The sequence below is a fragment of the Tiliqua scincoides genome, chromosome 1 (genome assembly GCF_035046505.1).
Source record: "Tiliqua scincoides isolate rTilSci1 chromosome 1, rTilSci1.hap2, whole genome shotgun sequence".
Classification (NCBI taxonomy): Eukaryota; Metazoa; Chordata; class Lepidosauria; order Squamata; family Scincidae; genus Tiliqua; species Tiliqua scincoides.
Genome location: NC_089821.1, coordinates 11,977,506 through 12,001,046, shown reverse-complemented (window position 1 = coordinate 12,001,046; position 23,541 = coordinate 11,977,506). Strand labels below are relative to the sequence as shown.

General features: G+C 44.9%; 2 pseudogenes; one reads left to right on the top strand and one right to left on the bottom strand.

Moving 5' to 3' along the window:
- Positions 1-765: 765 nt before the first annotated feature.
- Positions 766-882, bottom strand: LOC136637388 (5S ribosomal RNA; annotated as a pseudogene).
- A 13,987-nt stretch (positions 883-14,869) lies between these two features.
- On the top strand, positions 14,870-14,988 carry LOC136638459 (5S ribosomal RNA; annotated as a pseudogene).
- The last annotated feature ends 8,553 nt before the right edge of the window (positions 14,989-23,541 follow it).

Here is a 23,541-nt window from a genome sequence, read left to right as displayed (position 1 = left end):
TGTGTCTCTGTGGTAATGGGATAACGCTGCAATAGACAAGTGTGTGCTGAAAACATTTCCCCGTTAAAATTGCTAGCTGTATCCATGCATTATAACAGGAAATCTGGTAAAAGGTTATGATTATGTGAAGTCCCTATGAAAACAAAAATATCTTACTCTTTTACTCTTGTAGGTTATTATGATGTCTTCAGCTCTCAGTGTCTCAGTATATATATATAGCTCCTTCATCTGAGACCCGTCATTATTCCGTACGTTAACATCTAGAATTTTCTTTTTTTAAAAAAAAAAAACATACGTACTATGTAACCTGGTAATTGTGAAACACCACAATCTCTGGCAAGGCACTTATGGAAGCCAGCACTGCTATTGCTTTTTGTATGTAAAAGAACACCCGTGAAAGCAGATGCTTTTCAAAGTACAGATAACTAAAATCTATTCTTCAGAGAATTCTGTTAACCAAAGCTGAGGAAAGCAGAAGTTAATGTGACTATGGGCCCAATCCTCTCCAACTTTCCCATGCCGATGCAGCTGTAATGCAACCCTGAGCTAAGGGAACAAATGTTCCCTGACTTTGAGAAGGCCTCTGTGGCTACCCCCCCCCCCAACATTGCAGGATGCAGCACACACCCCATTTGCACAACTGCATCAGTGCTGGAAAGTTGGATAGGATTGGTCCCTCTATTATCATACAGCGGTGTTTGAGAACCTCTGAGGTTTTGTTTCTTCAATAGTTGGCAACCTTCAGTCTCAAAAGACTATGGTATAAGCCTACAGCACCCGGTATTCCCAAGCGGTCTCCCATCCAAGTACTAACCAGGCCTGACCCTGCTTAGCTTCCGAGATCAGACGAGATCAGGCATGTGCAGGGTAACAGTTGTTTCTTCAATGTTTGTCCCAGATTTCTGTGAAATCTGCTTTGCTGCATCGATCAGGGACATGCAGGGCCGGGGTGGCAGGTGAGGCAGAACCCCCCATCGTAATCCATGGCGAAGCACCACAGCTGCCCCACCTGTGTACACCCAAGGAGGCTCGCCTTGCACCCACTTTCTCAGGTGTAAGAAGGGCCTGTTTGGATGTAAGCAGGTGGGGCAGCTGCGGTGCTTTGCCATGAATTACAGTGGGGTGCTTCTGCCCCACACCGCACGCCCCTGGCATCTATACATGGCTTCTCTTAACACATGAAATGTTATTTGAACCTTAGAACAGAGTTACATAAAGCACTTGCTTGGTCGCCTCTGGCAACCTTGAATGGCTGTTCTGGAAAGTGGCATTGGCAGTTATCTTTGTTTTTAACTTCTTTGGGGCACGCCCCTGCAGTCTGTGGCAGTTCAATCCGCGTCTGGAGTGCTGAATTACTTTTCAAGCAACCAATTACTTCTTCAGAATGCTCCAGAAAATGATCCTAAAGGGGAAAATAGGGAAACCACCAGGAGTTGGCCTACTGTGGAAATTATCGATGCTTCAAGCATAGATGCATAGCAAAAAAATTAAAATTTCAACAAAGAAAAAAAAAAAAAGCCCTGAAAATATGGTCAAATCCTCCACTGTTGAGGGAGGTAGAGCTGAAAATGGGGTAAAAAAGGGGAAAAAAAACAACCTCCATCACCATCCTTGATGAGGGCCTACATAAAAATTTGTCCTGGCCTGAAGATCATTGATATAAAGGATTTCAAAGAGTAGTTGGACATAGATGAATACTTACACCTAGGACCGATGCCTTTACAGGACCCAAAGTGTGACACAAACCCAGGTGTGGGGGTCAAGAGTGGGACAAAATCTGCACCGCTTATGAGATGTTGCCACTGTAAAATGACCATGCAGTTAATTAATTTCAGATGTTTGTGGTTGGCTATTTTGGGAAGTTCTGTATGTGGAATGTTATAGGCCTGTTATTCAGTTAATATTTGTTTTAACATTTAAAATTTCCTGCTTAGAGGATTTTTCTTGGAAAGTTCCACTGACACTTTTTAAATAGATATTAATTCCAGTTTTTGTGGAATTTAAAACTTGACGGTTCTTTTAAAAGTTTGTCCTACAGAGAATACTGTGCTTTTCAGCACCTCTACACAACACTTCCTGGAATGGATGAAGTGACATATGGCATAGGATAGGGAGGAGAACGTTTCAGATCTTCAACAAAGGCAAGATCTTTAACACAACTGTTTCAAAATTGCAAATGTTTTTACTTTCTGTGGCATGTCTGACCATAGCTCTTAATTGATTAGACATCCCCACCAGCTATGGGAGTGATGTGAGAATAAACATCTGTGATATTGCTGGCTCCTCACCAGTGATGTACCTGCATGGTGTGAGGTGAGTCACCACCACCATGACCCTACCCCCCCGCCAACCTGGCTGCATCCAGCAAAGTATTAAGCCCCTTACCTCTTTCTATAGCAGTGGCCATTCACTGTGCTATACCCCAACTCACTGGCCCCCACTGAGTTCCCCTGTAGAAAATAGACCTTCAAAATATCCCATCTTAAACAAATAGAGAACATTCTATTCCGTTCATTTATATTGTGTGTTGATGCCATCTCCTGGTTTCTGTTAGTACACACATTTTTTAGTCTATTCCCAGCTGCATGTGCCTATTGGAGAGACCCTTTTCTGGCAGTGTAATAATCTCAAAACTCTTAGGAAAGGAGTTATATTGTTATTAGAAATAAAAAGTGAATTTTCCTGAGCCAGAATTTGTTGGCAACCTTCAGTCTCGAAAGACTATGGTATCACGCTCTGACTGGTGGTTCTGGAAAAGCGTCTAGTGTGACTGAAAAGGCCAATTCGGGAGTGACAATCCCTTCCACACTGGGAGCAAGTGCAGTATGTCCCTGGTCTGTCTCCCTGACTATGGGCCTTCCTTCTTTGCCTCTTTGCCTCAGACTGTTGGCTAAGTGTCTTCAAACTGGGAAAGGCCATGCTGCACAGCCTGCCTCCAAGCGGGCCACTCAGAGGCCAGGGTTTCCCACTTGTTGAGGTCCACTCCTAAGGCCTTCAGATCCCTCTTGCAGATGTCCTTGTATCGCAGCTGTGGTCTACCTGTAGGGCGCTGTCCTTGCACGAGTTCTCCATAGCGGAGATCCTTTGGGATCCAGCCATCATCCATTCTCAAGACATGACCGAGCCAACGCACGTGTCTCTGTTTCAGCAGTGTATACATGCTAGGGATTCCAGCTTGTTCCAGGACTGTGTTGTTTGGAACTTTGTCCTGCCAGGTGATGCCCAGAATGTGTCGGAGGCAGCGCATGTGGAAAGCATTCGGTTTCCTCTCCTGTTGTGAGCGGAGAGTCCATGACTCACTGCAGTACAGAAGTGTACTCAGGACGCAAGCTCTGTAGACCTTGATCTTGGTATGTTCTGTCAGCTTCTTGTTGGACCAGACTCTCTTTGTGAGTCTGGAAAACGTGGTACACTGTCTCCTTCAAACCAGCTTTGGACCAACTGGACATTTAATGTTGTTTACAATATGTACCAAAATGAAAAATTCCTAGAGCAAAGACAGACATAATATTACTGAGCAGTCTTATAGTTGGATGAATGCCATGCTTACATTCTGATTCTGACAATGTTAGAATTACAATCACCAATCACTTTGCCGTCAGATCACACAATATGACTTTATCATACTGTGTTAGTAGCTACTAGATGGTTAAAGTAAGCCCATGTTTTTATTTACAAACATTTTTAGATATTCTGGAACTGGCATTAATAATTGGCTTCGACTGGTAGGTTGACCATTTTGTATAGAAACTGTATCCTTAGGTTGCTGTAACAAAACTCATCCACATCAGTAACTTGAATCACAAGACTTTTCAGCTCTTAAGTGTACAAGCAAGCATTTGGAGTTCAAACTTGTAACCTAAATGTATCTGGTCACCTACATCACTCCCTCATACTGAAAGCTTACTATAGTTCTACTCCTGAACACATTCCTTCCCTACATCTATATTAAAATGGTTCAGAACCTAGATTCAGACACTAAAATATAGTATCCAATATTCTGAATATTTTGCATATACAAAATAATATATTTTGAATATGCTGTAAAGGTTGAATATGCTGTAAAATAAGACTGATTAGAAAATTTATTGTCTTTTGTATTTATTAGGGCCCAATCCTAAACTGGACCAGCACCAACACCAAGCTTCAGAGCCAGCACTGGGTGTCACAAACATGCTGTAAAGCATGACCATGACACCTTGTGCAGCGGAGTCAGCACAGTCGCCACCTGGAGTAGGTAAGAGCTCCAGGTGATGGTGAGGGCCACTGGGCAGGAGGAGGCGTTTCAGGGTGGGGGAGGGTGGGGCAAGGGAACAGAGGTGGGAGAGAGGTGGGACCAGCAGAACAGAGCTCCACCAGATCCTGAACTCTGTGTCAGGCCAGAAGGCCGACACAGAGTCTCTGAAGTCTGCACCGGCAAAATAGCTGGTGCATACTTGAGAAGCCCATTGCAGGGCTTGGGCTTTCTCCTGGGAAAGGGACGAAAGTCCCCTAGCCCCGAGGAGACCTCCAGTGACATTGGTAGTGCCCCTGGATGCAGCGGCAGCTGTTTTGGTGCCGCTGCACCTGCCACCTTCAGGATTAGACTGCATGACTTCAATTGGCTTGTAATAAGCATTTATTAATTATCCATTATTAATTATTAATTTATTAATTGACCTTAATTGGCTTGTATAAACAATCATACAGGCCAACACACATTTTGCTGTGCTAAAAGCTAGACCGGTTCCTGGGTATATTTGGGTTGCTGATTCCAAAAATGGCATCAGTTTTGCCCTATCACATTTCGTTTCGGAGATGCGGCATAGTTTATTAATGGTTGTGGATGTGGCATATCGTTAATGGTTCAAGCAGCTTCCTCATGAGGAAGACTACACCTTCCCGTTGCCTCCATTTGGCTTTGAGAAGGGAAGGGTTGTGCAGCACTCGCTTCCTCCTCCTCTCCATAGGACGGCCGCCTGCAGTGGCTATGGAGTCAGAACCCTCAGCCTTGCATCCTGCTGTAACAACCTTATCACTGATTGATTGAACCCTTTATACTGAGGCCTGCCTTTTGGGCATGTGCAGCTCCCCCTTCAAGCCTAGATCCCACCACCCTATTGCCCCTTCTTGCCCCAGCAACCAAAAAGCCTGCCTTGGGAGAGGCATAGGCTTGGCTGTAGCCCACCTACTGGCCACTGTGCTATCTCTGGGGATAGTGACTGGTTTAGTAGCAGTGCCCTACATGATTGTCTAGATGACCCTGGTGGGGGGCTCAATGACTGTACACAGGGGACGGCAGACTTTCTGGAGGGGCCTGCAGGGCACAAGGATGGGGTAGCAATGCTGCTTCTGGACATACAGCAATCCTATTATTGCTGTCCAGAATTTTTCCTTGCCAACATTATCAAATACTGATGATTCCACCCCAGAAACTTTGTTGTTTTGCAATCACATCAGCCCCACAGGCTGCCAGAGACCCACCAGTCCCAACACAATGCGTAGTTTATAAGTAGATTGCTGCCCATTTAACTGAATACTGTTCTGCTCCAGGAAAATAGGGCTACAAGACATCATAAGAACATAAGAACAGCCCCACTGGATCAGGCCATAGGCCCATCTAGTCCAGCTTCCTGTATCTCACAGCGGCTCACCAAATGCCGCAGGGAGCACACCAGATGACAAGAGACCTCATCCTGGTGCCCTCCCCTGCATCTGGCATTCTGACATAACCCATCTCTAAAATCAGGAGGTTGTACATGCACATCATGGCTTGTACCCCATAATGGATTTTTCCTCCAGAAACTTGTCCAATCCCCTTTTAAAGGCATCTAGGCTAGACGCCAGCACCACATCCTGTGGCAAGGAGTTCCACAGACCGACCACACGCTGAGTAAAGAAATATTTTCTTTTGTCTGTCCTAACCCGCCCAACACTCAATTTTAGTGGATGTCCCCTGGTCCTGGTATTATGTGAGAGTGTAAAGAGCATCTCCCTATCCACTCTGTCCATCCCCTGCATAATTTTGTATGTCTCAATCATGTCCCCCCTCAGGCGTCTCTTTTCTAGGCTGAAGAAGCCCAAACGCCGTAACCTTTCCTCGTAAGGAAGGTGCTCCAGCCCAGCAATCATCTTAGTCGCTCTCTTTTGCACCTTTTCCATTTCCACAATATCCTTTTCGAAATGTAGTGACCAGAACTGGACACAATACTCTAGACGTGGCCTTACCACAATGGCGTTTTGTTCTCAATACCTTTTCTAATGATCCCAAGCATAGAATTGGCCTTCTTTACTGCCGCCACACATTGGATCGACACTTTCATCGACTTGTCCACTACCACCCCAAGATCTCTCTCCTGATTTGTCACAGACAGCTCAGAACCCATTAGCCTATATGTGAAGTTTTGATTTTTTGCCCCGATGTGCATGACTTTGCACTTACTGACATTGAAATGCATATGCCATTTTGCTGCCCATTCTGCCAATTTGGAGAGATCCTTCTGGAGCTCCTCACAATCACTTCTGGTCTTCACATCTGGTCACAATCACTTCTGGTCACAATCACCACTCAGAAAAGTTTGGTGTCGTCTGCAAACTTTGCCACCTCACTGCTCAACCCTGTCTCCAGGTCATTTATGAAGAGGTTGAAGAGCACCGGTCCCAGGACAGATCCTTGGGGCACACCGCTTTTCACCTCTCTCCATTGTGAAAATTGCCCATTGACACCCACTCTCTGCTTCCTGGCCTCCAACCAGTTCTCAATCCACGAGAGGACCTGTCCTCTAATTCCCTGACTGTGGAGTTTTTTCAGTAGCCTTTGGTGAGGGACCGTGTCAAACGCCTTCTGAAAGTTCAGATATGTAATGTCCACAGGTTCTCCCGCATCCACATGCCTGCTGACCTTTTCAAAGAACTTTGTGCAGGGAGGCTTCAGACTGTTGGGAGAATATTACTCTAGGTTAGAACCTGCTCTGTGAGCTAGGCCCTTATGTTAAGCATTAGTCCTCCGTGTCTCCTTGCATCACCTTGCCTGCAACTCTTGGGAGATTGCTTTCCTGGATTCTGATGGTCTATTGCCTGCTAGCCAGACAAGCTCTGCACCCTTTCCGTGGAGCTTAGCTTTGTAATACAAGTGAGGGATGGATGGAAAATGGGTTTGGAAACTGCATGAAAGACTATCAGACCCAGCTTGCTGAATCAGTCCAAAAGTTCATCATGTCTTAATAGCGGCATCCAGATGCTTCCGGGAAGCTTTCAAGAAGTACATAATGGCCTTGCTTGATTCTTCATCCCCAGCTTCTGGTATTCATTGAAATACTGAGAAGGGAGGCTTTATTCAGTCATTTGGGGCAGTAGCTTCAGATAGGCCCATGCTCCAGGAATATGACTGAAAGTCCAATCCTATACAACTTTTAAGCACTCATGCAGCCATACCAACAAGGCATGCACTTTATCCTGCAGTTAGGGGGTAAATCACAGAGGCCTCCTCAAGATAAGGGAATGTTTGTTCCCTTACCTTGGGGCTGCATTGTGGCTGCATCGCTACAGGAAAGTTGGAAAGGATTGGGCCCTAATTCTTTTTTTTTTTTTAGTGTCATATAAACTAGTGACTATCACCACATCATGACAATGAACCACTCTAGAATTTAACTATGCCTGTGTAAAGTTTTGTGCAATATGTAATTTTCTGGTCTCTTCCCAATCATTTCATGGGGGGTGGAGGGGATCTATCCTGAACTTTTCTTTTTATCGTCTGCCTGCATACTATTCATCTGTCAGACTTCTATCCTGAAAGGACTTTGAACTCCATGGCAGAAGAAAGAAATACAGTGGTGCCTCGCAAGACAAATGCCTCGCGCAACGAAAAACTCGCAAGACGAAAGCGTTTTGCGATTTTTTTGGTGACTCGCAAGACGAATTTTTCTATGGCCGTGCTTCGCAAGACAAATTTTTTTTGCAAATTTTTTGTTTGTTTGTTTGCAGTTTGCAGTGATGCCTCGCAAGACGAAATTTTCGCAATACGAAACGACTCGCGGAACGAATTAATTTTGTCTTGCGAGGCACCACTGTATGCTTGTAATAAAGTAACAGGGAGGAGATGGGATAGGGAGGAGATTAGATCAGAGCTGGGAAAAGAGTGGTATCGATGGTGGTGGCACAGAGAAGCAGAAGAGTAAGCAGATATCCTAACTACCTTCCCAGCCTCAATCCCTTTTCCCGGGTCCATGCAGACTTGTGCCAGCTATAGAGCTGGTACAGATCCAAGTGCACCCGGTGGGCCAGTTCTATCTTATCCTGAGGCAAGGGAACAAAAGCACCCTTTCCCCAAGGAGGCCCCCAGAGGATGAAACTTCCCCTGATACAGTGGCACAGCTGTATGCAAGGAGTTAAGTAGGATTGGGCTGTCTGTCTCTTTCAGTGACTGCAACATCAAGTGATTTTGTGAAGTAGCCATCTGTATTTATTTATACAGGTATTTATATACCACCTTTCTTTGGTTGTCAGATTTCTCTTCAGACTTTAATCCAAGACGGCTTACATAGGCAGGCTGTTCTAAACCCCTGTAGGGATTTTTGCAATTGAATATTATTAATTATTATTATTATTAACAGTATTTATATACCGCCTTTCAACTAAAAGTTCACAAAGCGGTTTACAGAGAAAAATCAAATAACTAAATGGCTCCCTGTCCCAAAAGGGCTCACAATCTAAAAAGATGCCATGGAATACCAGCAGACAGCCACTAGAACAGACAGTGCTGGGGTGAGGTGGGCCAGTTACTCTCCTCCTGCTAAAAAAAGGAGCACCCACTTGAAAAAGTGCCTCTTACCCAATTAGCAGGGATTTCTAGTCTTTCATAGAACTCCTTGTTCCAGCTGGATTCCTTCCTGGTCTGGCCTCTCTCTGGCCCTTCGCCTCCCACGCTCCACTTGATGGCAACTCCTCTCTGCCACCGAGGGTCCGCTCATCAGTATATCAGCGTGTCTGTCGTCAGTTCTCAGGTACTTCCGGTTGTTTTGAACTGGCAGCCTCAGATCTTCAGGCATTCAAGGCGGCAGCTCTACCAACTGAGCCAGACCTCCTGCCTTATGCAGCAGCGGGAACCCCCGGGAAGGACAAGGCAGGCAGGAGAAGAGGCTCCGCACCCCTACAAATGGGTGAGAGCCGGGGGCTGCCGGCAAGGCGGGGAGACAGGAGCCCGCCACCTTAGGAAGCTGCGGCGGAGCCCACTGCCTCTGTGTGGTCACCCATAGGGTGGGGAGCCAGACGAGGGAGCAGCCGCGCGGCCACGCTGCACCTGCACACTGCAGCAGGGATAGTCGGCCTTATATGGAGGTGGGATGAGATCTCGCGAGATTTCAGGCCTGCCCACTTCCTGGAAGGGGCGGAGACTGGTGGGGCTGATGCTGGGCTCATAAGGAGCCCGGCCACGAAGGTGGAAGGTGGCACCTTCCTGGGCTCCCCGGCAAGGGAGGAGAGGGATCGCAGGCAAGGGAGACCTGCACAAGCCCCATGGCTTGGGGCAGGGGACCTCACCAGAAAGAACTGGGGCAGGGACTTCTTGGTCACACGCTGGATCAGGGGCAGCAGCAGCGCAACCCCGCAGAGCCAAGACAGGCTGTGGGAAGGGGCTCAGGGCTCACCCTTACCGGAGGTCATCCCAACTGACCCCCAACCCCTGGGCAAACCACAGGGGAGCAGCCAGGTGTCAGCAGGAAGAGAAGGCAAGGGGTTCGGCAGGAGGCTCGGGGGCAGTGAGGGACATTCCTGGGGCCAGCGACCCAGCGGGCTCCGACCAGCGGCTCCCCACACAACCTCCATCTTCTCCTGGGGCAAGGACCGCCTGGCAGAGACACTGTTTGTGCTAAGCACCCTCGAGACCTGTGATGCAACAAGGACTCAAGACACCACAAGGAAAGTGCAAAAGACTTTACTGAGACAATTACAGTACTCAGGGCTCCTGTGAAGTAACAGGTCCCTCCATGAATGTTAAAGTGCTAACCAGATTAAAACGTGCCTACAAACCCCTTTCTGCTGTTTCTCGTGGTCCTCACCGCTCCAGCTGGGACTTCTTCCTGGCTAACGCCCTCACTGAGACTCCGCCCCCAGGACCCACCCCGGGAATGGACTTCACACCATCACCGATCAAACACTACATATAGAGCTTTCATATCACCTCAAACACAAAGCTGCTTCCCTGCCAAGGCTACCAGCTGTTTCAAGGGGAAGAGGGCAATTTTTATCAGAACTCCAACATAGAGGGAATGGATTAAACAATCCCCTCCCATTATGCCTTAGTCCTGATCCTGATTGCCCACCACAGCTACTATTTAAGGTGGAAAAAAAACAATCTAACTATGCATTTAATGTCACATCTGGTTTAATATTGTCTCGGACAAAAGACTGAGATGGTCTGAATAACAGTAGGTACTACTATTTGAATTTGGGCAAAGATTTCCTTAAGGTTTATGTTGCAAGTCAGATGTGGCATTGCTTCAACTTCCTTTCTTTGACTAGTTCTCATAAGTGGGGGGGAAAAATAATTATTTGTTATTATCTTCAGACACAAATGATTATTGCTTACATAATATGTACTTAAGATTAAAATAGCAGAACAAGAAATGAAGAAGCACTTGTGTTTCTTGGGAAAAACGTGCTTCAAATTAAGACAAAACGTGTCTTGCAAAAGGAAGGTATTCAATAGAAAATAAAGCTCAGAAAGACAAGATTCTTTAGAAAATTGTACAGCCAAAAGATAATTAAATTCATTCATGCAGGACACTAAAGAAGTGCCTTGAACAAACCGCACTCGCTTAAAAGTTACAAGGATAACAACTTACGTAATAATAATCAGTTACAAATTGCGACAACTTTCTGTAAAGACTCAGGCTGCAATCCTGTCCATACTAACCTGGGAGTAAGCTTCACAGACTATAATGGGCCTTGCTTCTGAGTAGACGCACACAGGATTGGACTCTCAATCTGGCCCAGCCTATCCATAAAGCTGACTGAGGTGCTCACCTCAAGCAGCAGACCAGCAGGAAGTATCTACCTCCAACTGTCTACACACCTCCACTGCTCCTTCTCTTCTTCCTCCTTCTCCATGCACTCCCTGGGCATTCTAGCCCATTATTCTTCTCTCCTCCAAACAAAATGTGCCTTGCCCACAGGTGTACATATTTGGTCCCTGTTGCATATATGCAACGTTGTCTTAAAGTTACAGTTTCCAAGAACCTATCAACAACTTTAAGTGAGGACTTGCTGTAGAATATTTGTCTGAAATTCAAATCGTGGTCTTTCCATCTTGGAAGAAAGGCCTCCATTTGGTTAAGGAGCCAACTTTATACCCTGAGTCCCTCTTTTAGCTAATATAGAGTGTTACTTCATTTTCAGCTGGAATTATCCTTGAGGAGACATTTCTTGTTCTAAAAGTGAGCCATATAGATGTGTACAGAGACCAGCTATGAATGTTGAACTTCTCTGACAAGAAGATTGTCGATCATGTTGTTGACTAGTGGGAAGAAGGTTTTGTGCAATAAGCAGATATATCCAACATGAGGCATCCATTGCAAACCAGAAGATGTAAAATACTCTTTCAGGGTGACAGCTTCCACTATAAAAGCTGGAGATGGCCTTGGCCAGAAATGATCAAACACTTGGTGACCACACCACTGGAAGGAACAGATGCATGGGACAAAACTTGATGTCACTTTCCAGTCAGAATTCAAAGACTAACTAAATGTGGAATATGCACCTGGCAGAATTCTGTTTTTATGACAAGGAAATAAGACAACACATCTTTGATCTATGCAAGCGTTGGACTACTAGTAAACATTAATCTGCTCCAAACCCCAAGTGACCGACAGCACGGTGGTTCCCTCACAATGCAATGCTTCATACCCAGATGGTATAAGTAATTTCAGGAGGCCTCAAAGTAACATTTCAACCTGCAGTAGTCTACACTCCCTTAGATTGTATGCAGTAATTAATTCCTAGTGTTGATCAGGTCATGTTCCCCAAAAAACCACACATACAAGACTATCTTAGCCATGGAAGCTGCATTGAAGGCCAAAAAAGTAGCGAAAGCTTTGCTGCTGTGAACATAGGAAGTAGCGGCAGGAACCTTTCAGTGTTTTCCATGCACAGAGTACTTCACATGCATTGTGATAGTAATTCCCACAACACAGTAAGATACTTTAGTTATTATCCCCAGTTTGCAAATGGCAGGTTGAGGCCTATCTGACAGATACTGGCTCTCCTACAGGCCAAACAACAGTACATATCCCCTAAAACACATGGGCTCTGCATGTTCTTTTCAAATTTAAACAGCCACAAGAGGGACAATCAGAATCAGGACCACAGTATATGAGAGTTTCCCCCCTTTCCTCACATGCTCCCATTCATACAAAGGAGAGTTTTCTTCCTGGAGCTAATAGGTCCAGGAAGCCATTTTGTTTGTTTCTTTGTATGTTCACATCTCACTTCAGTCAACAAGGCTTCCAGAGCAGCTTCTAGAAAATCAATATGTTGTGGAAGTCATTGCAATAAAAATGTGTGTCCAGAGGGATTGTATCTCATTGGCTTCTTGTTCTCCTCCTCCTCTTTTAGCACAGGTGGTGGTTCTATAGCACTGATTCCCAACCTGTGGCCCATGGACCACAGGTGGTCCATGAGACCCTGAGAAATGATCCAAGAGGTATCAGGAAAAAAATCACCTTTGATCAATTCCAGTGGGTTGCCCAGCAAGCAACCTCCTATGGACCACCAAAGGGGGCAGAGAATGGACTGAAGTGTCAGCTGTGGGTGGTCCATTCTCCATCCTTTTTGATACTCCATGGGGGAGTGCTTGGGGAGATGGACCACCAGAGAGGGTGGAGACCAGACCACCTGCAGCAGCATGCGGTCCACAACAATTCTGATTATTGCCTCAGTGGTCCACGAGCTTCTAAAGGTTGGGAACTACTGTTTTATGGCCATTTTGAGAGACCCACACACCTTGAAAGGTATCCAGAATGTGGAGATGGAGATGAAGCTGCCTTTTCCTCCTTTTTCTTTGCCTTCTCCTCCTCCCTACAAGGCAGTGGGTGATTCTGTGGCCTCTGTGAGGGAAAAGAGATCCAGTTGTGTTGAGATGACAGCATAAGGAAAAAAAGATTAAATACCTTCTAACCACTGTCTCAATCCATCCCTCCATAATTGCTATTTAAGCCTGGGGGAAATAAGAACACAGGGCTAAACTGCTCATTTAACATAGCATGTAGTTTGGTCTTGAGGCTTAGTGTATTCATGGCCAAGGTGAGATTTGATGCTTTGTTAGGTCATGCACATAGCCAAAACTACCCCTGCCATGTAACTTTAGTGGTAACTAAGCAAATGCAACCCACAGAAAGGGACACTTGCTTCACCACCGTGGGAATTCCATGTACTCAGTGCTCCCAACGAGACCCACACGGAACAGTCTTTTCCTCAAGGCACAGACACTGGCCTTTACATTTGCAGTGTGTATGTAATGGGTGTCTACATTTTCCATTTGCAGCATGTATTAAAAGTGACCTGCAGCGATTCAGTATTTCTCTGCCTAAATACAGCAACCTGTGGTGCTATGGAGGAAATGAAGTATTCGGTTTGCCCATCCTTAGTGTACAGAAGAACTCAAAACGACAGCAAACTCTTCTGATGCTTACAGAAATGCAGTCTTGTCTTTTTGTTTAATGAAGAATTCTTTTCATGCATGATCTCTCCTATAAAACTGAGCATAAGAACATAAGAACAGCCCCACTGGATCAGGCCATAGGCCCATCTAGTCCAGCTTCCTGTATCTCACAGCGGCCCACCAAATGCCCCAGGGAGCACACCAGATAACGAGACCTGCAAGGCTTCCTGGGAATTGTAGTTAAGAACATAAGAACAGCCCCACTGGATCAGGCCATAGGCCCATCTAGTCCAGCTTCCTGTATCTCACAGCGGCCCACCAAATGCCCCAGGGAGCACACCAGATAACAAGAGACCTGCATTCTGGATCCCTCCCTTGCATCTGGCATTCTGACATAGCCCATTTCTAAAATCAGGAGGTTGCACATACACATCATGGCTTGAGCAATGGTTTGTCTAGTTCCTCATTCACGTTTATGTGAAGAATACTTGAATGTTGCCAGCTTGTCTTTTTGCAAACTCAGTTATGTTATTTGTGTGAGGGGGAGAAGGAGAGAATTAGGAAGAATTCCAAGGCCACCACAAGTCTTGAGCATAAATCAAAATGCACAGATATTAAGCTGCTTTTATTCTGTGTGGCTTACTGAGAAGAAAGAAAAGACAGCGAATCTCACTTTCCCCTTGCCCCCTTCCTAATCTGAAAGGATTTTTTTAAATGCAGGGCATCCTGCTTGCCAAATACCAGAGACCAGCAGCTTTCAAAATGCATGGAACTATTACGGGTATTGATTTATTTTTCACATTTTTATACCCCCCCTTCCTCCAAGGAGCTCAGGGTGCCTTACATAGCTCCTTCCCTCCTTTTGTCCTCACAAACACCCTGTGCGGTAGGAGAGGCTGAGAAAGAGCGACTGGCCCAAAGTCACCCAGGAAGCACCGTGGCTGAGCAGGGATTTGAACCTGGATCTTCTAGGTCTAAGTGCAACTCCCAAACTGCTACACGATCCTGGCTACCTATGAGTATTTAGTCTAAAAGCTGGGAGCAGAAGATATTCAAGGGTCAAACTAAACACTGTTTTAAACAGCTCTTGTATGGCCTTTTGTTTTCTTCTCTTTGGGGGTTTTTCCCCTAAATAACAGCCACAAGGGGAAGGTGTTATCCAGAGTGGGACTGTCATGTGTGCGAGGGCCCCACTCTTTGCACAAGCATAGCATGAATCTAGATCAGTTCCTCGTGTTACATGGTAAAAATACCCTGCACATGCCCGATCTCGTCTGATCTCGGAAGCTAAGCAGGGTCAGGCCTAGTTAGTACTTGGATGGGAGACTGCCTGGGAATACCGGGTGCTGTAGGCTTATACCATAGTCTTTTGAGACTGAAGGTTGCCAACCAACCAAGTCATGCAGGAGACATGCACTTAAATGCATGTACTTGGTGCTAGGGACCTGACTGGAGCTCAAAGGGGCAGAAAAATCAATCCATGGGTCCAGAGGCTTTCTGATCTCTCATTTGAACCATGTTATTAACCCCACCCCACCCCCAAATCAATCCAAGCAGTAGCATAGCTACGGGGTGGCAGCAAAATAAGTCTTGCAGGTTTGCAATGTACCATGTAAGCGACACCTCCCACTTGCTGTTGGAACCATTCTGGATGCACTACCATTGCTGTCCAGAAAGGTCTGATGGTGAGTGCAAGGGGTGGCTCCTGCAAGACTTACCTTGCTGGCCCCCTATAGTTATTCTGTTGAATCCAAGGAATTCAGTGCTCCAGATTTGAAGGGGGGCTGTTGATTGGAAAAAAATGCAAAATTTAATATTTGTTCCTTGGGGCTGTATTGGTACTGGATTGGACCCAGAGGGTTGGATAAGATTGGGCCCGGAGGGTAACATTATGTCACCTTAAATATTTTAAGCATATGATTGGCCCTGCTGTTTTGTTTACATTTTAGCAACTGTTGGGGCAGGATTTGGATTGGAACCACAGCATGGAGGCAGAGGGGCTTATCTTGGTCCCAGTCCAGATTTCCCCACCTGTGGCTGCTGTTTACCTTGGACAGGAAGCTCCCATTGTTGCCAGCTTTCCCATACAGGTCGGATAACAGTGGTCTTACCGGCAGTGTCTTTTTAAATGTGCAAAGAGGAGTCTCAAAGGCAGAATCAGGGCTATGAAGCAAGCAGTTACTATGCAAGTGAGGCTGCAGGCCATGGAGTATAAGATAGGGGCCAAGTGGACCTTAATGGGAAAGGTATTGAGTTGGCATCACCACCACAGAATTGGCCACAGAGTTGAGGTGCCATCACCACCACAGAGTTGGCATCACCACCAAAAAGCCCTACTCCTGGTGGATACCCATCACACCTCTGAGGGTAGGAGAGTACATGTGGGAGCAAACAGTTTTAAGATATCAAGAATATGGATAAACTATTGGGTGCAGATGTCCTGTTCAAGTTTTATTTTTGTCACGATAACCTGTGCAAGGATATATGAACTTAGGAACTGGAGTCAGATCATTTGTCCATCCATCTCAGTAGTACTGTTGACATGAACTGGCAATGATTCTCCAGGGTTTCAGATAATATTTTTTTTCTCCACTCTGCTTAGCATCTGATTCTTGCAGATTCTGATCCTTGCAAAAGGTCCCCATAATTTCAACATTTAACACAAATCTGAAAAAGGACCATAGCGGCATATTTAACATCCATGTTGACGACTGGCAGGGACATATTTAGCGGGCTGAAACCTGGGTTAAAATACATGGAAGAGGCGAGTATTGGCAATATAGGAAAGGAGGTGAAGGTCCTAGGGAAATTCTGATTGGATAGACAGATGGAGCATTAGGATATGGTGACTGTTTTCCCATCATTTACCCAGAGAGGGAAAAGGGAGGGTCAACTCTAGGAAGTTTACCCTTTGAAGCAATTCATGGCAAAGTTTGGGAATCCCTGCTGTAGGACCAAACCTGTAAAACATCTTGAACAAACAAGTATCACTGATGTAAGTGTAGCTTGGCCTGTACTGATGTTTTTGAAAGATGATACCTGGGGTTTTATCACAGAAAAATGAACACATCGTGGCTCCAAACCATCGTAAAAGAGAACGTCAAACATTTCATTTCACATGGGTTGCAAAAAGTTGGTCAGAAGGCATTTTATACACTGTCCAATAGAGTTTAGAAATCAACTTGTTTCTGTTTTTTAATACATTATAAAAGATCGAGATGGACAAGCTCCATGCACCCACTAACACTGTGTTGGCTCAGAATGTAAGTTGAGCGACTACCAAAACAAATCAGAAAGAGCTGGGCTTATTTTTCAAGTTAATATAATGTTTGGAAGTCAGATGCTCTTGTAAGAGCCTTTGCAAAAAAAAAAGAAAAAACAATTCCAAAGAGTCACTGAGACTTTTCTGCCTTGTAATATGTGTACTGGAGAAAGAAGGCAAAGAGGGAGAACCAGTCTCTGTTGCTGCTCTGGATAGGAAACATTTTGATGAAAAAGAGGGGAGAGGTATCTGGGGAATCAGGCAGCTGGAGGATTGGGAAGGAGGGTCTGGGGGCATAAGCAAGGAATTCTCCAGCTTGGATTTTAAGCTGAGCTGGAGAAGAACTCGGGTGCTTACAAATGCTCATTCATTTTTGGCATAAGCATTATAAGCACAAGAAGTTCATTTCCAGTCTGGTCAACCTCATCAGCTTCTTCTTCTTCTTTAGCGTTTGTCCCACGTGGTGGTGGGGTCTGCTATTTTGGATCAGAATTGCCATTTCTCTTGATTGCAGGCTTGGTCCGGGTGTAGACGGGTGATTTTCATGTCTCCGTGCAGCATGTCGCATGTCAAACCAGCACTGCTTTGGTCAGCCCTTTGGTCATTTGCTATTGAAGGCCCTTCTGCACCAGCATATAGTTGTCAGCATGCAGAATGTGGCCGTACCATTGAAGCCGGGCTTCTCTGAACTTGTCAGCAATTGGAGCAACGCCGTACCGCTGTTGGCTGTTGTCATTGCAGATGTGGTCAAAACAAGGTATACCACTGATCCAACACAGCATCTTTGTCAACACGACACCGAGGCGATGTTCAGCATCACCGGCCAGCATTCAGCTCCATAGAGTGCGACCGGCAGGAAGACCGGCTTGTAGACCTTCGACTTGAGATGGTCGCTGATCTTCTTATCGCAAAGGACACTGGTCATCGTGATGGCCAACCTCATCAGTACCTCTAAGAAAAGACTAAAGACTTTCAATCAAACAGAAATCCAGAACTTTGAAACAGACGCTGAAATATATTGTGCCTAAAGGGACAAGGTGGCGGAAAGCCCTAAAAGTAATGTCAAAATTTATGGATGTTGGAAGGATATATACATTGATGATGGACAAATGATATGCACACAGGAACTGTATGACAGTGCAATAGAGATGTTGTAAGTATTCTTTTCACAATGGCTGGGATCCAATGAGTAGATGCGCACATATGGGAAAACAGCACGTACAACCAGGGCTTTGCTTTTCACAAATGTCTGCAGCAGCTTCCACTAATCAACACACAAACCACTCTACAGTCTAAAAGTGTCTTGTCTGTTTTGGCAGAAGGAACTGATGCAGCAAAACGTGAAAGCACAGCTCTGGCTGCATGTGCAGATTTCTCCCACAGGCGCATGTGTGTTCTTTGGATGCTAGCCAATGGATTCTGTTTCACCAAATAGAAGCGCTATTGAAAAAGATTGGTGAAAAGTTAAAAACCCCTTCATGTCCATAAACCAATGACTTGTGATGGCTGAATACAGGCCAATGATAACATCAAGGCAAGTTAGTAGCCAGCAGGAAAAACTGATAAGATTATTTGTGACACAGTCTTGCATGTTAATAGTAGTGGAACCGACTGGACAGACTCAGATTCCAGAAGGGGGGAGGTGACTGGGAATAGGATCAGGAAGACTTGGGCAGAAAATCTCAGTGAAGAGTTCCTCTCTTATGGCAACACGCTGGTGGTAGACCCTTCCTCTAACCCAGTGCTTCTCGATCATTTTCCCACTGAGACCCACTTTTTACAATGACTATCTGTTGGAACCCAATGGAAGTGATGTCATTAACCTGGAAGTGATGTCATGGTCGGAAGAGACATCAACAAGAAGGAAAAAATTTTTTACACCCCATACAACCAAATCAAATCAATCAATTAAGTAAACAACCCTCCTAACCCTCCCAAGCAGTTGCTGATCTGTTTTTTAAATGCCCCAAACATCCCAAAGGCTACCCTAGCCACACTTACCTGGGAGTAAGTTACCACTGACTTACCAATGACTTTCATTGTGAAAAGCATATACCGGTCCAACCTTGTTATACACTGATTTTTTTATACATGGATTTGACTCAACACGAATGGCCACTGCAAATCAGAAGGAATGTGCTGATCCCTGGAGAAGGGGAAAAAATCCATCCCTTTAAAATCACAGTTTTAAAAAAAAAACTGCTTTACTTACTGTTGTAGAGAGACAGTGATGCAAGCAATCATTCCATTCTTCAGCTGAGCCAGGCAAAGGCAGGGGTTCCATTGTATTTCCAATTGCTGATTGCCTCTCTATGACAGTAAGAAAAGTTGTTTTTAAATCACAATTGTAAAGAGATGCACTTTTTAATTTTTTTAAACTGTTTTTATTGAACACATTTTATGGTATCAGCAGGGAGTCCCAGAATCAAACCCCTGCAGATGTCGAGGTATGACTTTATTCCATTAGGAGCAATGGAGGGGCAAGAAACCTGGAAGTGGGTCTTTAAATCTATTTTTCCACTGTTTTTTTTATCCCTTGATTTCTTTTATCCACCAGGGGTTCTGGAACGGAACCCCAGCAGATTACAAGGGATGATCTGCATGTAGTAGCTTATTAAAAGTACAAATCTATAACATTTCCCCAAATACAGTCACATATCATGGTAGCATCAAGTCTAATATATTAAAATAAACTACACATTGAAATGAAAGAGGACCCACTTGGAATTGGCTCACAGACACCTAGTGGGTCCCAATCCACAGTTTGAGAAACACTGCTTTAACCTGATGCTTGTATGTACTTTGTCTTACATAAGCATCTTAATCATGTTGGAAATATATTGAGACTACAGGGTCATCTTCACTTCTGTGACGATCGTGCGATGATCCTTAGGATCACAGCCAAATGGAATTTCCCAGAAAGCTTTTTGTGCTTCATATTGCTCCATCAAACCAATGCTATTGTCATAAATCCATTTTGTCAAAGAACATGGACATGACTCAAGCCTCTTTCTTTTTACAGGAAAGTTAAGAATCCACACAGACATTCCTTACATGCAGTAGTCTTTTCATGTACATAGGCAGAAAGAAAACTACCAAACAAGCTTGCTTTCCACTATTATTTGCAACCCTTTCCACCACAAAAATCTAACAAATGCAATTGCGTTCTCAAGAGGATTTTGTAACATAGACTTGGAATGTGCTCTGGAGCATGCAGCGGTATAATAAAACTTATACAACACAGAATTCAAACAAGACATGTGCTCTACATTTAGATGTCCAAAATCAGTATATCTTCATATACTCCAGGAGTTAGTGAAGTAGATGATTCACAGATCAACAGAGAACCCATCAGGGAATCTAGGTGTTGACAGGTAGGGCGCACGAGAGGGGGGTAATTTGTACGCAGGCTCAGGGTCAAAGTGGCCCCAGGAGCCAAGGCAGGAGGCCCAGAAATTTCATGGGATCTTACATTTTCTGATCTCACCTGAAACTCACTGACTGTGTGGGATGCTGGGGCTGCAGTGGTAGCTGCTGCCACAAGCCATATCTGCTGGGCCAAGGAATGCATACATGACACTCCTTAATACAGTGTCAAATCTGGAAGGGAATTGACCTGCTACAGCAGCTCTTTGGCTTGTGGATCTGCTAATCATGAAGGCATGTATAGGTGCTCACGGAAAAAGGTGTGGGACTATAGCTGCTACAGGCATACGTTTTGGTACACCAGGATACTTTCTGTTTTTGAGTGAGCCTGAATACTATAATGCTAATTTTCTGCAGTGATTTCCTATATTTAAAAGATTTTATACTTAGGAGTGTGTTTGTTTTTCCATATTACTGTATCTAGCTGCCGACACTGTGCAGGTAGGTAGACCTGGCCTCTGCAGTAAGCCTCGGCACCAAAGACTTTTTGGCTATCACCATCCTCCCTCTGCCCTATTTTTCCTTTCTCCCCACCTGCCCACCCTATCATTACCCTCCCCAGTTCTGTTTCATCCCTCCCCACCCCTCTGGGAAGGGGCCCAAAAGAAAATTGGTACCCCCTAATAAAATTCCTTGTGGAGGCCCTGTTGACCGGTGACTGATAGCTATGCAGGCAATCATTTCATTGGTGATGTATACCATCCTTTTCCAAATATTGTTCAGTGTGGCACACAGGGTCTGAAAATAAAATATCTTAGAGATTAAAAGAGAGAGTTCACATCACAAGTTCAGAGCCTGTTAAGAGCATTGGCCTCTATAGAGGTTACAATAAACCCATGGAGATCAGTGGTGGGGTCAGAAGCCAGAATCATAATTGCTTCCCATACATTTCCACCCAGTCTGACCACCTGCTCAGGGCTACTTAGCAATGAAATTTTGCTGTAAATGGCTGCTTCTGGGGCAAACAGCCACAGGAATGGCAATTTTTTGTAGGAAGATGACACAGGATATCAATGGACTCATTAAGAGATATGATAGCATTCTTCAAATACCCGAAGGGCTATCATATGGAAGAAGGGACAAATTCGTTCTCAACTGCCTGAAAGTAGAGCTAGATCTAGAGGGCATAAATTGCAAGAGAAGGGATTCCTATTGGAGATCAGGAAGAAATTCCTGATGATAAGGGCGGCTCAGCAGTGGAATAGATTGCCAAGGGAGGTGGTGGATTCTCCTTCACTGGAGATCTTCAAGCAGAGGTTCAGCAAGCACTTGTTGGAGATGCTCTACAGGCAGGGGTTGGACTAGATGAACTTTTAGGTCACTTCCAACTCTATGATTCTATGATTACACTATGCATTGTGTATTGTATAATGCATTACACATAGAACTTGATATACCTGTGCTAGCAATTGTGCTATTGCTGCGTATGTGTAGCATATGGGTAAGTGGGGGAAAGTAATGGCTCCATTTGCAGCTTCTAAGAACGGTTTTGTGTGGACTAGAAGCTGGATTGTTGGCCCACTTTGCTGTGTTCTGTGTTTTTGTAAGGGGTTCTTGTGACAAGTGGAGCAAAATGGGCTTGCATTGCTCTGAGTGCAAGAAGGTGCCTGTTCAATAGAAAGAACAACTGCACCATAGTTTGGAGCTCCAACAGTAGCTATCCATAGCTCCCACCCCCCGTTTACTGTTTCTACTGAGTGTTTACTACCTAGTCCTTTTCCATTTTTCCACATCAAAAGTGATTCCAGAGATCCCAAATAGGATCCCATATAGGAGAGGACTTGACTTTAAAAAAAAAATCAAATGTCACTTAAAAGGTTCGGAAAGGAGACAAACATTTCATAATCAATATTTCAGACGAATTCCACCAAGAATATTGGCTCATGTGGGATATATTGGCAAATTGTTCTCTCTCAGTCTGAGATGGGAAATGCTGGGAGCACATGCAAATTTTAACAAAACATTAGTTTATATGCGGGATTTTGCAAACTTTCATGAGAGTGATCCAAAATCTTATTTGTAATAAATCTTACTTATTTCTATAAAGTCATTGATGCGCATACAAAGTAAATAAGCTTGCAAAATATCTTTTCTAGGCATATGACTGCTTGCTCAGAGATTCACCAGATTCTTTCTTTCTTTCTTTCTTTCTTTCTTTCTTTCTTTCTGTTTTTTGCAAGCCCTTTCCTTTGGCTCTGATCTTTTCTTCAGCACTTTTTGCCTATCCAAAGTATGTAGATGGTAAGCTTAAATCACTCGTTTTGTTTATGTGGCAACAAGTTCAGAGTCCTGGCTGAAAAAAATGTTCTTGGCCCTGAACGAAGCAGGCCTGCAGATGCCTCCATCTGTTTTAAATATGCCACAAATTGTAGTATGGAATCATTGCCTTCAAATAGTAGCCAATTTGCTATAATAAAAAAAAAATACAAGGGTGATTCAATTGCAAGCTATTTTTCATGTTTGTATGTAGATTAGATTTGAAGCAGTCCTTTTAAGGAAGGCATTTTAGTATTTGTTAAGGCCTGCCAAGATTTTGGTCTGACAATCAGCCTGAAGAAAACACAGGTCATGGTTCAGGATGTGGACTCACCTCCCTGCATTACAATCTCTGAGCATGAACTGGAGGTTGTCCATGACTTTGTGTACCTTGGCTCAACGATCTCCGACACACATTCTCTCGATACCGAGCTAAACAAGCGCATCGGTAAAGCAGCTACCACGTTTTCCAGACTCACAAAGAGAGTCTGGTCCAACAAGAAGCTGACGGAACATACCAAGATCCAGGTCTACAGAGCTTGCGTCCTGAGTACACTTCTGTACTGCAGCGAGTCATGGACTCTTCGCTCACAACAGGAGAGGAAACTGAGCGCTTTCCACATGCGCTGCCTCCGACGCATCCTCGGCATCACCTGGCAGGACAAAGTTCCAAACAACACAGTCCTGGAACGTGCTGGAATCCCTAGCATGTATTCACTGCTGAAACAGAGACGCCTGCGTTGGCTTGGTCATGTCGTGAGAATGGATGATGGCCGGATCCCAAAGGATCTCCTCTATGGAGAACTCGTGCAAGGAAAGCGCCCTACAGGTAGACCACAGCTGCGATACAAGGACATCTGCAAGAGGGATCTGAAGGCCTTAGCGATGGACCTCAACAAGTGGGAAACCCTGGCCTCTGAGCGGCCCGCTTGGAGGCAGGCTGTGCAGCATGGCCTTTCCCAGT